General features: G+C 44.7%; 2 long non-coding RNA genes across 12 annotated transcripts; one reads left to right on the top strand and one right to left on the bottom strand.

The window, feature by feature from the left end:
* Positions 1–671: 671 nt before the first annotated feature.
* LOC126989852 (uncharacterized) lies at positions 672–2,875 on the top strand. 8 transcript variants are annotated; one of them, XR_007743792.1, is made up of 5 exons: positions 672–819; positions 885–1,020; positions 1,086–1,274; positions 1,603–1,806; positions 1,875–2,875. It is a non-coding gene; the product is annotated as an uncharacterized LOC126989852 (long non-coding RNA). The 8 variants fall into 8 exon arrangements; XR_007743798.1 differs by having other exon boundaries at positions 755–884; positions 950–1,020; XR_007743794.1 differs by lacking the exon at positions 672–819 and having other exon boundaries at positions 850–1,020; positions 1,216–1,274.
* On the bottom strand, positions 750–1,966 carry LOC126989853 (uncharacterized). Of its 4 annotated transcripts, none has more exons than XR_007743802.1 (4): positions 1,833–1,966; positions 1,437–1,504; positions 1,047–1,241; positions 750–851 (listed from the first exon to the last, which is right to left on the bottom strand). It is a non-coding gene; the product is annotated as an uncharacterized LOC126989853 (long non-coding RNA). The 4 variants fall into 4 exon arrangements; XR_007743799.1 differs by having other exon boundaries at positions 1,437–1,569; positions 1,833–1,958; XR_007743801.1 differs by lacking the exon at positions 1,833–1,966 and adding an exon at positions 1,700–1,795 and having other exon boundaries at positions 1,437–1,569.
* Positions 2,876–10,213: the final 7,338 nt, after the last annotated feature.

Raw genomic sequence — 10,213 nt, 5'->3', positions numbered from 1 at the left:
GCTGTGTGTGTGTGTGTGTGTGTGTGTGTGTGTGTGGAGAGAGAGAGAGAGAGAGAGAGAGAGAGAGAGAGAGAGAGAGAGAGAGAGAGAGAGAGAGAGAGAGAGAGAGATAATTAAATAAATAAATTCATAGATGGAGAGCAAGGATGAAAGAAAGGGAGAAATAGAATGAAATAGAGAAGATAAAAATAAAGAGACGGACGACTAAAGAGATGTGGGCCCCGATGCGAATGTTAGGAAACTCTAGCGAGCCGTCCTCGTGAGCGTCACCACTCTCACTGGTGTTTTCTCTCGGCAGGTGTGTGGGTGCAATGTACACCTGAATGGTGTTAATTGGTGAGCAGATTCCTACCAAGTAAAATCAATCCATCAATCAATCAGAGAAGGAAAATATAATAAAAAAGAAAAATTGGAATGAGAAAGAAAAGGGAAACGGATGCTGCGTCGCGAGCCGTCGCGAGGATTCCTTTGGATGCTTGTGCGCGTTTCCCAGGCCCGTCGGTCTTCCATCCCTGAACCGATAAACGCGGTGACCGGCGCCTTCACAGTAATTATGATTAATTTTATAATCCAGTCTGGTAGTTTTAAGAAGCGAGTTCTTGCATCCTCGCCTCGGCGGGGGTGTGGAGCGCCAGCGAGCCCAAGGTCTCCCTGGCGAACATGGCAGGAATGGAGGGCTCCAGGCAGGGCTCCTCGGCGTCCCTCCGGGCCCCGACGGAGGTGCCGGAGATCTTCCGGCTACAAACCCGGGCAGGTGGAGCTCGTTAGCCGTGGTAGGCAATCTGCCTAGGAGAGCAAACTCTATACAAACCCGGGCAGGTGGAGGTCGTTAGCCGTGGTAGGCAATTCACCTAGGAGAGCAAACTCTATACAAACCCGGGCAGGTGAGGCTCGTTAGCCGTGGAAGGCAATTCACCTAGGAGAGCAAACTCTATACAAACCCGGGCAGGTGAGGCTCGTAAGCCGTGGAAGGCAATTCACCTAGGAGAGCAAACTCTAAACAAACCCGGGCAGGTGGAGGTCGTTAGCCGTGGTAGACAATTCACCTAGGAGAGCAAACTCTAAACAAACCCGGGCAGGTGGAGGTCGTTAGCCGTGGTAGGCAATTCACCTAGGAGAGCAAACTCTAAACAAACCCGGGCAGGTGGAGGTCGTTAGCCGTGGTAGGCAATTCACCTAGGAGAGCAAACTCTAAACAAACCCGGGCAGGTGGAGGTCGTTAGCCGTGGTAGGCAATTCACCTAGGAGAGCAAACTCTAAACAAACCCGGGCAGGTGAGGCTCGTTAGCCGTGGGAGGCAATTCACCTAGGAGAGCAAACTCTAAACAAACCCGGGCAGGTGAGGCTCGTTAGCCGTGGGAGGCAATTCACCTAGGAGAGCAAACTCTAAACAAACCCGGGCAGGTGGAGGTCGTTAGCCGTGGTAGGCAATTCACCTAGGAGAGCAAACTCCGAACAATAAACCCGGGCAGGTGGAGCTCGTCAGCCGTGGGAGGCAATTCACCTAGGAGAGCAAACTCTAAACAAACCCGGGCAGGTGGAGGTCGTTAGCCGTGGTAGGCAATTCACCTAGGAGAGCAAACTCTATACAAACCCGGGCAGGTGGAGGTCGTTAGCCGTGGTAGGCAATTCACCTAGGAGAGCAAACTCTATACAAACCCGGGCAGGTGGAGGTCGTCAGCCGTGGGAGGCAATTCACCTAGGAGAGCAAACTCTAAACAAACCCGGGCAGGTGGAGGTCGTTAGCCGTGGGAGGCAATTCACCTAGGAGAGCAAACTCCGAACAACAAACCCGGGCAGGTGGAGGTCGTTAGCCGTGGTAGGCAATACACCTAGGAGAGCAAACTCCGAACAACAAACCCGGGCAGGTGGAGCTCGTCAGCCGTGGTAGGCAATCTGCCTAGGAGAGCAAACTCCGAACAACAAACCCGGGCAGGTGGAGCTCGTCAGCCGTGGTAGGCAATCTGCCTAGGAGAGCAAACTCCGAACAACAAACCCGGGCAGGTGGAGCTCGTCAGCCGTGGTAGGCAATCTGCCTAGGAGAGCAAACTCCGAACAATAAACCCGGGCAGGTGGAGGTCGTCAGCCGTGGTAGGCAGTCTGCCTAGGAGAGCAAACTCTAAATAAACCCGGGCTTGTGGTGCTCGTTATACTGTCGTAGACAATCCACGCGATGGGAACACCAAAGAAAAGGAAAATAAAAAAAGAACACCAGAAAAATGGAAAATACAGAAACGAAACATCAAGAAAAGAAACAAAAAGATCATCCACCTTTAGGCCCTAACATCGCCAAAATTATGGGTGGGTCTCTTCTGGGGAGAAAGCGGCTCACCCAGACCAAAGAACATCAACAAAAGGATGATATGAATAAATGAACATAAAAAAAACAAAGAAAAACACATCAAGGAAAGAAAAATATAACAAACATCATCCACCTTCCGGCCCTGACTAACATCACCAAAATTATGGGTGGGTCTCTTCTGGGGAGAAAGCGGCTCACCCAGACCAAAGAACATCAACAAGGGATGATATAGAAAAGAACACCCAAAAAATATGGAAAAAGAACAGAAAAAATATCGAAAAAGAAAAGCAACAGAAATAAATGAACAACATCAAGAAAAGAGAAATACAAAGAAACATCATCCACCTTTCGGCCCCAAACAACATCACCAAAATTATGGATGGGTCTCTTCTGGGAGGAAAGCGGCTCATCCAGACCAAGGAACATCAACAAAAGGATGATGGGAAAAAAATAACAACAAAAAACATCAAAAAGAAGTAAAAAGAAAAAGAACAGGAAAACATCGAAAAAGAAAACAAAAGCAATAAAAAGAACGAAAAAAACGACATCAAGAAAATAAAATAAAACAAACATCATCCACCTTTCGGCCCTAACAACATCTCCAAAATTATGGGCGGGTCTCTTCTGGGAGGAAAGCGGCTCACCCAGACCAACGAACATCAACAAAAGGATGATAGGAAAAAAGAACACCAAAAAAGAACATCAAAAAAGAAAACCAACAGCAAGAAAACACAAAGGAAAAAAGAAAGAAAAAGAAAAGAAAAAGAAAACAAATAGAAAAAAAGAAAAGAAAGAAAGAAAAGGAAAAGAAAAAACAAAATAACAAAATAAAATAAAAATAAATAAACAAAATAATATAAACAAATAAATAAATAAATACAGAATATAGTAAAGTTAACTAACTGACTCTAACTGCTTAGCTAACTATCAAACTATCTGTTTAACTAACCTACCTAACTAACGGTAATACAGCTGTTTGACTACCCATTAACAAACAAACTAACAAACCACTTAACGATCTAACATGGATAGTGAGGTAAGGTGGGATTAGACTTACAGGAGCTGCCTTGTATAGACTAACCGGCCTCTTGCAGACTCCTTACGTTCTTATGTTCTTTTACGTTTAAGAATATGGCCCTTAAACCCCATTCACACCTGTACTAATACCTGACTGGTTGGGTGACTCTTCTACCTCTGCCTGCCTCCCCTCCTGCTACTGTCTCCGCTATCAGCACACAATCTACGCTCCCCCATAAAACCCATACCTAACCTAACCTAACCTTCTGTATACCCCCTTCATACCTGTGCTAATACCTGGCTGGTTGGGTGACTCCTTCTACCTCTGCCTGCCTCCCCTCCTGTTACTCTCTCCGCTATAGGCACAAATCTTCCCTCCCCCATAAAACCCACACCTAACCTAACCTAACCTTTCTGTATACCCCCATTCACACCTGTACTAATACCTGGCTGGTTGGGTGACTTCTACATCTGCCTGCCTCCTCCTGTTACTGTCTCCGCTATCAGCACACAATCTTCCCTCAACCATAAAACCCACACCTAACCTAACCTAACCTTCCTAACCTAACCTTACTGTATACCCCTTCATACCTGTGCTAATACATGACTGGCTCACTTCCCTACATTCAACCATTAACCCCCCCCCCAAAACCCATCCACCCACACACACACGCATAAAACTATCAAACCCTCATTTAAAACAATATGTCAAACACTCACAAGAAAAAACACCAGGACGCAACACTGTATAAGGCAAAGATGATGGTGGGACGAGGGGTGAAGGGGGGGGAGGTCACACGATAACCTACGCATTACCCCTGCGCGCTCCTCCGTCCCCTTGGCCCGTGACCCCGCGCAGGTAACAGCAGACCCCCTCAGCCGACGACACAGGACCGATTGTGGCACGCAGGTTACCTCAGTTTACCTTTCCCAGGCATACCCATTTCACTGACCCACGCGTGAGGAGGAGGAGGAGGATAAAATAGCAAAGGAAAAAGACGACGAGGTTGAGGTCAAGAAAGGGGAGCTAGCGAGAGGGAGGAAAAGGAGGAGGAGGAGGAGGAGGAGGAGGAGGAGGAGGAGGAGGAGAAACCCAACGTGGCGGGTGAGGTAGTGTAGGCTGCGGGGTCAACTAAGCTCCACACCATTATCCCCTATTTTCAAGAGTAAAAAAAAAAGTCCTTGAATTGGATTTTCAAAGCGTTTCCATGACTGTTGAAGGTTTGTAGAAAAGATATATGAAGAGATAGTGATGTTTCATAAAGTAGATTATGAGATACTGGCACGGACCTAAAACGAATCATTACCTCGAAATTTTTAAGAATATGGCCCCTTATGTTCTTACGAGTATAGAGGTTTTGCAGTGACGTCACGAAATAGCGTCGTCTGCACCTTGTGCGTCGTCTGCAGACCCGCTGGTGGTCACCTCCCCAGCAGAGTGAGCAGACGGACCACGTGTGCCCCTCCTAAGTCACTACCCGCGGGCAACTGGCAGGACCTGCAGCATCATTTGTGTTAAGTGATTACGCGAGATCGCTTGAGAATGCTGCGAAGCTAAGATACATCGAACAAATCAGTGCTTTTGTGGTTCATGAAGTGTGATTCCAGAAGTGGCTCGGCGAGTGTTAATGCCTTCACCTGGTAATAATCGTGTAATAATTCTCTCAAATACGGTGGACGGCCAGTAATCAAAGCTTGGTGTGTCAAAACACATAACTTAAATACTATCCTTGCTTTTATTGGTAACCAGTGGAGCTCTATCAGAACAGGAGTAATTCTCTCTCGTGGTGGAGTTCCTTGATTAATCTCGCTGCTCTATTTAAGACCATCTGTAATTTCCTTAATTGGAGCTTTGGCAGGTTATAGTGGATTGAGTTGCAATAATCCACTCTTGATATGATATTGTTAATCAACAATTTCTTGATAGAATCTTCATCCAGGTATTTCTTGATAAAAGCAATATTTCTAAGGTGATATCCGGCAATCCTTACGACATTATTTATCTGACATTTCAGTGTCAAATTGGAATCCAACAACACTCCCAAGTCACGAACACTTTCAACAATATGAATTTCATTACCACCTATAATCATGTTACCGTCACCAAAATAACGTAGTGTCCTTCCCCACAAGCATGAATTCAGTCTTATCATCGTTTAATTTCAATTGCTTATAATGCATCCAATCCTTGACTGATTTAATAACACTATTGATCTTAGCACTTGTATTTTCAATATCAGTGATGGAAAAGTAGAACTGGGTGTCATCAGCAAATAACTTGAATCCTACACCATGTTGTTGTAGTATCCTGGAGAAACTAATCGTGTATATACAAAATAAAATAGGTCCCAGCACACTTCCTTGTGGAGCTCCTCTTGTCAGAGCTTCATGTGAAGAAAAACAATTTCCAATTTGCACACAATAACTTCTGGTTTGTAAATAACTCTACTTTAACGCATTGTCTACCACTCCAATGTTCCTTAAGTCTTTTACAAGCAATTCATGAACAACCGTATCAAATGCTGCACTAAGATCTAGAAGAACCAATATAGCACATTTACCCCCATCCATCATTTCTAGTAAATCATTAACAACAGAACAAAAAGTAGTCTCAGTAGAAAATATTGGCCTATATGCAGACTGACTATCAGGCAAGACATGGACCTTCTCCAAGTGTTCCATCAACTGCTCAATAATTGCATACTCTAATAACTTAGACAAAAAGGCAAATTTGATACTGGTCTATAAGAGCTTACATTTTGATAATCAAGTTTTCCCTTTAAGACTGGTTTTATAACAGCTCGCTTTTCAGAATCCGGAAATTTACATGAAGAAATACTAGTATTGACAATTCTTAGCACCATATCCATGAAACTAGGAAAATTATCTGCATCCATGATATCTAATACAGGCAATGGGTCACTGGCACAATATGTTTTCTTAGCTTTCTTGAAAAGTCGAACAAGATCATCCTTCCTAATGATTTTAAAACACTGCAATCTACAATCCACCTCAACATCAGCAACAGGCATAAAAGGTGTGTACACAAATTCCGATACAATATTCATAATCTTACTCTTGAAAAAATTACAAAAGTTATCCGCTAAATCTTTATCACAGAGACCATCGGGAAGCTTTCTTCTCAAAGTAGTACCGGTAAGACTGTTGAAAAGTTGATATAATTTGATCATATCTGATCCTGCCTCAAGAATTTTAGTATGATAACAGTTTCTTTTACTCCTACTTATCAAGTCATTATAGCGATTTCTCACATTTTTATAATCCTCCCAGCCCACAACAGATCCCTCATTTCTCCATTTACGTTCCTTGCGTCGTTTCTCTCTTTTCAGTGTCAAAATTTCACCATTAAACCAGGGAGATCTATCCTTGACAGTAACGACCTTCTCTAGGATCGGACACACATTGTTATATTGTGTCTTAATCACCTCATTATAAATGTCAGTAAGACAATTCACACAATTTCATTTAAATAACAAATCATTGTGATCACACTCTCCAGTCATTTCATCATAAAAAGTCTGATTAATTTCACTGATAAATGTAGCAGCAGAGAAACCCACCTTATTCCTAAAATAACTGTTCTTAGTTACCTTACATATTGGCAATAATAATTTAAATGTTATGAGCCTGTGAACTGGGGAAATAGTAAATTCATGTTCACCATCCACCCTACCTATGAGATTGTTTACATCATCACTAATGACTAAGTCTAACATATGGTGTGTGTGTGTGTGTGTGTGTGTGTGTGTGTGTGTGTGTGTGTGTGTGCGGGTGCGTGCGTGCGTGCGTGCGTGTGTGTGTGTGTGTGTGTGTGTGTGTGTGTGTGTGTGTGTGTGTGTGTGTGTGTGTGTGTGTCTGTGTGTGTGTGTGTGTGTGTGTGTGTGTGTGTGTGTGTGTGTGTGTGTGTGTGTGAGAGAGAGAGAGAGAGAGAGAGAACGTCCACCAATTAAACAAAGACTGCTCGTATTGCGTCATTTTCACTGCACGAAGCAAAACAAATAAAAGGCGCTAGTCATTTACGTCTGCATCAAAAACACGTCAACAAATAACACAACGCTTGACATGCATTGCGCGTCACTCACGTCCTATTACTGCAACGTCAAATTTACCTGATATGTTCGGACGGAAAAATAAACACGACTATAAACACGGATCTAAGGTCTTCTATATATGCTACTGGACTCCCTACAGGCACTTGTTGACGGTCTGTTCTTAGCGCCGTGACCCTGAGTGCGCGTCCCTGATTCAAGCCGTATTCTTAACGTGTCGGCATCTGACTTCGCCTGTTTCAAAATTCCTCTCGGAGAAGTTGCTGGGTTATGCATGGACTGTTTTGTGGGAGAAGAGAAATATTTTCCACTGGAGTTCTTAGCAGGAGGGACAAGCAACAACAGTGTAGCAAAAGTGGCAATCTATCGAGTCTCAAATCTGAAACCCACGCCGCTCCGCCTCTATGTAACGAAGACCTTGTGTATACATAGACTTGTGTGTGTGTGTGTGTGTGTGTGTGTGTGTGTGTGTGTGTGTGTGTGTGTGTGTGTGTGTGTGTGTGTGTTATGATGACGCAGAACGGGGAGCCATAAACGTAAGCAAGAAGATGAGAAGTGAGGTGATAAAAGAAAATATAAAGAAAAGAAACAAAAAATAAAAAGAAGAAAACGAAGGAAAAATACAAATGGAAGAAGAAAAAGAAGTACAAAAACGAGAACAAAAACAAGAACAACAAGAACAAGAACAAGAAAAGGGAAGATAAAGAAGAAGAAAAACAAGGAAAAGAAGAAAACAAACTACCACCATCATCATAACCACCACCACCACCGCCAACAACAACAACAACAACAAAGCCAACAACAACAACAACAACAACAACAAAGCCAGCAACAACAACAACAACAACAAAGCCAACAAAATAAAAACAAACCTAAAATGAATGCCAACAAAGAACACCAAGAGAACAATAACAACAGCAATAAAAATAATAAAAATAAAAATAAATGCACACGTTGAACGAACTAAGTGCAAAGCTAACAATGACGACAATATCGTAGGCTGCAGCACGGCGGGCAAACACCAGCCTGTGTGTGTGTGTGTGTGTGTGTGTGTGTGTGTGTGTGTGTGTGTGTGTGTGTGTGTGTGTGTGTGTGTGTGTGTGTGTGTGTGTGTGTGTGTAATTTATCTACCTACATTCATCTATCTATACCTTCCTCGATATTTGAATCTTTCTATCTATCTTGCCATCAATTTACTATTTCATATATTTCTATTAATCTATCAGAGGGGGGAGGCAGTAATTGGGTCTTTAATGGGCGAGTGGCGGTGAGGGTCGAGGGTCGAGGGGATAGGGCGAGGGGCGAGGCAATGATCTTAATGACGCGCTCTGACCCCCAACCTTCGCCCGAGGTAAAACATTTGCTTAGTCTTAAAAGGGAGGAAGGTGGACGGCCGCGTCAGGCAAACTATAGGCGTCCTTTGATCGTCCAGAGTCACGCTAGACACCGGCAAGCAGAGCCGTGTTCCTCGTGGCCCTTAAATGGACGGAAAGTGGCCGCGTCAGGCAAACTACAGGCGTCCTTTGATCGTCCAGAGTCACGCTAGACGCCGAGGAGCACCGCGTTTCTTGAGGCACAGCTGCCACATGCTCGCAGCCAAGTCTTGGTGAACCTTCCTCGGAAATATTGAGAAACAGAAACCAAGACTGGGCTTCGATATGTCTAAGGGCGATCTTGGTCTTCTGAATAATTGTTACTGAAAAGCCAGTCTGTCGAAGGATGGCCAGAAAAGGAGAATGAAAACGTGTGTGATGCAGCAAGGATGAAAGAATCATGACAGAATAGAAGGGTTACAAGAATCATACCAGAGCACGCAGGGAACAAGAATCATATCAGAGGAGGCAGGGCACAAGAATCATACCAGAGCACGCAGTGAACAAGAATCGTATTAGAGGAGGCAGGGCACAAGAATCATGACAGAGTACAAACCTTTGTGACGCAGGCAGAATACAAGAATCACGGGTGTAGAAAGTAACGCTATTTATGGAGTCTGACGCAGGCAGGGGCAACATTCATAGCCAATCACAAGATTTTAAGCATCAAGTCCACGAGGAGATGAGGTACATGAATATTAATGTTTTTACAGTACAAGAGGGAGCATAATCAGTCAGTCAATTGGGGCATAAGCCGGGGGCGCGTCGCCACGCCCACCCTACGACGTCAAACCCGCGGGTTCCTCCGGGCAGGTCCCTATGTAGTTCTCTTCCCGTCCCAAGTACCTGCCGGCAGGATCTGTTGATTTCCTCAATCCACAAACTATGTGGGCGTCCCCTCGGCCTCCTCCACTCGGGGTTAACTCTTACAAAAACAACCCAGTGATAAAGATTGACTTCTGGGTACCGTGCTGGAGTTGGTGTCCACGCACTCTGCAGGTAACAGGCCTCAAATCAGTCTTACGAAATGATTGCCGGTTTGACACAATGTCATTCCAGCGATATCCCGTGATTCTCCGCAGACAATACCAAATGCATCAATCCGCAGTTCAAGGGCGAAATAAAGATTAAACAAAAAAAAAGTCCGCTGTAGTCAACCCCGCAAATAGTTGACAGAGTAGCCGACAATCGGGTGGAGAAGGGTCTTGGAACTCCCCTGGTAGAGCTGCAAAGACGGCGGTGATCGCATCTTGCTGACGTTAGTGCCGGGCGCAGCAGCGAGCCACGCGACGCCACTCAAGGCTGTCACCACGCTCGCCGTCACGTGTCAAATCAAAGCCAGGCGCCGCGGACATGACTGGCTGGTTCGTTTATATGTTTGCGGCGCGCACACGTATTTTTCGGTTCCGATCACATGAGTCATCATATTATTTTGCCGGGAAGGAGGCAGC

Source organism: Eriocheir sinensis, unplaced genomic scaffold (assembly GCF_024679095.1).
Source record: "Eriocheir sinensis breed Jianghai 21 unplaced genomic scaffold, ASM2467909v1 Scaffold1338, whole genome shotgun sequence".
NCBI classification, from domain to species: Eukaryota; Metazoa; Arthropoda; class Malacostraca; order Decapoda; family Varunidae; genus Eriocheir; species Eriocheir sinensis.
The sequence above is the reverse complement of the archived record's forward strand: the minus strand, read 5'-3'. Positions and strand labels throughout refer to the sequence as shown.